The sequence below is a fragment of the Gavialis gangeticus genome, unplaced genomic scaffold (genome assembly GCF_001723915.1).
Source record: "Gavialis gangeticus isolate Ggan-Ray unplaced genomic scaffold, GavGan_comp1, whole genome shotgun sequence".
NCBI lineage: Eukaryota > Metazoa > Chordata > Crocodylia > Gavialidae > Gavialis > Gavialis gangeticus.
In genome coordinates this window covers 126,585,481-126,589,231 of record NW_017729025.1, presented here as the reverse complement: position 1 = coordinate 126,589,231, position 3,751 = coordinate 126,585,481, and the positions used below count along the sequence as shown (strand labels likewise).

Below are 3,751 nucleotides of genomic sequence, written 5' to 3'. Positions count from 1 at the left end.
CCACTTGCCCCCCCCCCCAACACACGCTCCCTACCCTAACCCCTGCTCTAGCTCCAGCTCCAGCACAGGGCATGGAGCATTCAGTGTCTCCAGCCCAGGCCAGGTTACAGCAGCAGCTCTGGCCCACAGCCCATGTTGGCGCCAGACCAGGAGCTGCTCTGCTGATGCTGCATGATCTTCCCTAGGGTACCCATGTCCAGTCTCTCCTGCACTTCCCGCCCCACACCATGCATTCCCTCACTGCATACTGTGTGCTATCCCCCACCATCTACTCTTTCCCCGCTGCACAAGCCACCTCAAGTTGCCCTGGCTAGGCAGCAGTGATAGCAACAGCTCCTGCCCCAGCATTGGCCTAAGGCTGCCAGTGGTGGCCTTTCTGGCCCATGGTCTGCATTGTAACTAGGCAAAAAAAATCATCATGGATTCAAGTAAATATGGGTCTTTTGGTTGGGGGGGGGGTTTTGGTTGTTTTGTTTTTGTTTGTTTGCTTTTACACAAACAATGAAAGCCCATATGAATTAACAAAATTTCTTATTTAAAATGCAGGCAATGAGTCAAATTAACTCACTGGCCTGGCCCCTCAGATATCAAATACAACTTTCCAAGTGACCTTCATGAGCTTACAAATATGATTCATATAGTTCAAGCATTTTCAATTCAGTATCTAAGAAGAAAACAGCTATGTACTTTGGGTCACCATTCAAGAATAAGAATCTGTACTAAACAGGACATCTGTTTTGATACAACAGGTAAACCTGTAAATAAATCCTATTTATAATTTAAATAATCTCACTCTTTTCCCAAAGAATTTTTTCCAAATTCTTAAGTTCCTACAGTGTGCTGTTAAAGCTTGATTTCAAAGTTTTTTAAACAGCATCAGCTGCAACAGCTCTGGAGCCCTTAGCTGCCCTTTCAGTGAACAGAAATTAGATCCAAGTTACTGAATAACTGCCAAGATGTTTTTCATTTCACATTGTAGGATAGCTATATTGGTTCTTCCAGACAGACTAAGATAAAAACTATTTTCACATAAATTTGGCATTGGTGGCCTTTTACGATCAGATCACCAGATCATTAGATGCAGGGGTAGCAGTGGACATAGTCTTCCTGGACTTCCAGAAGGCTTTTGACACTGTCTCTCACCCCGTTCTCATTAAGAAACTGGGGGGCTGTGGTGTAGACACCCACACAGTCAAATGGGTCGCCAACTGGCTGGAGGGCCGCACCCAGAGGGTGGTAGTGGATGGGTCCTTCTCAACCTGGAAGGACGTGGGCAGTGGGGTTCCGCAGGGCTCGGTCCTCGGGCCCGCACTGTTCAACATCTTCATCAGTGATTTGGACGAGGGGGTAAAAAGCACCCTGTTCAAATTTGCTGATGACACTAAGATGTGGGGGGACGTGGGCACACTAGAAGGAAGCAACAGGCTACAATCAGACCTAGACAGGTTACAAGGGTGGGCGGATGAGAATAGGATGGGTTTCAACACAGACAAGTGCAAGGTGATGCACCTGGGGAGGAACAACCGGCACCATACCTACAGGTTGGGGAACTCCCCTCTTGTCAGCACGGAGGCGGAAAAGGATCTTGGAGTCATCATTGACTCCAAGATGAACATGGGTCGGCAGTGTGGGGAGGCAGTTAGGAAGGCCAACCGCACCTTGTCATGCATCCACAGATGCATCTCGAGCAGGTCCAAAGAGGTGATCCTCCCCCTCTATGCGGCACTGGTCAGGTCGCAGTTGGAGTACTGCGTCCAGTTCTGGGCGCCGCACTTCAAGAGGGATGTGGACAGCATGGAGAGGGTCCAGAGGAGGGCCACTCGCATGATCAGGGGACAGCAGGGCAGGCCCTATGAGGAGAGGCTACGGGACCTGAACCTGTTCAGCCTCCAAAAGAGAAGGCTGAGGGGGGATCTTGTGGCCTGTTATAAACTAGTCAGGGGGGATCAGCAGGCACTGGGGGAGTCACTGTTCCCCCAAGCACTGCCAGGAGTGACCAGGAATAATGGTCACAAGCTGGCAGAGGGTAGGTTTAGATTAGATATCAGGAGGCGCTACTTCATGGTCAGGGCGGCTAGGGTCTGGAACCAACTTCCAAGAGAAGTGGTGCAGGCTCCTACCCTGGGGGTTTTTAAGAGGAGGTTAGATGAACACCTTGCTGGGGTCGTTTGACCCCAGTACTCTTTCCTGCCGTGGCAGGGGGTCGGACTACATGATTTGCTCAGGTCCCTTCCAACCCTAGAAACTATGAAGTGTAGCTAGATTCTTTTCCAGGTCCACATCTTCTATAAAATGAGAATAAAAGCACATAGAAAGTACAAATATTTAATCATGAAACTAATGTATTTTGATTTTAAATTCTGCATGTTTATGGGTCCTCAACTGACCCTTCTTTTTCAGCAACTTAAAACTCTTCTTAACACTGAGGAAAATTCAGGGCCAAGTGTAGCAGCACCACCTTATTACTGCTGCTGTTTCTTAAAAGAGGAGCTGTTGAATCAGAAAGGAAAGATAAAAACTTATGCTTGCCTTCCCCATTAAGAATCAAACACACCAGGAGAGACACACCCCAACCATCCTTGAAAATCACCAGGGAAAAGCAGGAGGGAACAAACAGCCTGTGCGCTGATCCCTTCTCTCCCATGTCCCCGAAAAATCTGAGTGCGAGAGATGTGTACAGATTTCCAAAATACATATGCATTACTTCAACCAAGTAATTTGGAGTTAAGTGAGAGAAGCTATTTTCTCTCCTAGCATTTCTGCAGAAGAGACGGAAGAGTCACCCTTCCAAAAATGGCAGAGGTAGCTGAGGGACATGAAGACAGAAGCCAAATATCAGAGGACTGTGGCAAAAAAGTTCAAGGTATTGCTTGCTGTTAAATTAGTCCTCTGGACAATATGCTCAATTCTCTCCGCCATTACCTGGCAGTCCCAGTAGCTCAGGGTTAGTTTCACTATCACCAGATCATAGAACTTGCAGCAAATCTCCCCCTCCCCAAACCTACTTTGCCTAATTATGATGAGATGAGACGAGGTGCTCCTCTCAGGAGACAACTGCAGATGTAGGAATGGGTTGTCACCTATTTTAAACACTACCAGCTGAGCAGCATCAGTGCTTTTTTCTATCTCAGTCTGAACCCAATGCAGAATGTTTTCTTCTTGCTGCCCAAAAGAATTCTGGGGAGAATGAGAATTAGGTAATTGTCCTATTGACTTTTTTGGGTTGCTCCCCTTTGAGGCAAAAGCAGCTGCCTCATTTTCAAACAGCCCTAGTTGTTGTGGCTCACCCTATACACTGTTCATTAACTTTCTTGAGTAGCACATGGGGCTTTGACTTCTGACAGGAAGAAATATGGGAGTCACATATAGGCAACATATTTAGGTGTTTAAACATTGGCTTAGAAGCTTCTGCAACAGCATTTTTAAAAGTTCTACTCCATATATATCATGGAATCCAAGATTATTCTTGAATTTTAAGAAAGCATATTACAGGAAACAAACTGTCATGGGGAGGGGTTTGAGAAAGAGAGTTGCTAGGTTGTATGGATAGTGTAGTTGAAAATTCCTGACTGGCTGCTTACAGACATTAAAGCAAAAAGACCCAACCCCTGCACTTTACCAGAAGCAGCAGCACGTTAGTTCAACCTGGTTCCACAGCATTTGTATATAACAGATGCTTTTTTTTTTTTTTTTTTTGGGGGGGGGGGGGGGGGGGCCTTTAAAAAAAAAAAAAAAAAGGGGGGGGGTTTTT

General features: G+C 46.4%; 1 protein-coding gene across 2 annotated transcripts in view; it reads right to left on the bottom strand.

The window, feature by feature from the left end:
- QSER1 (glutamine and serine rich 1) overlaps positions 1-3,751 on the bottom strand; it is a 44,665-nt gene that overhangs the window by 38,292 nt on the left and 2,622 nt on the right. The gene's annotated exons all lie outside the window — the stretch shown is intronic.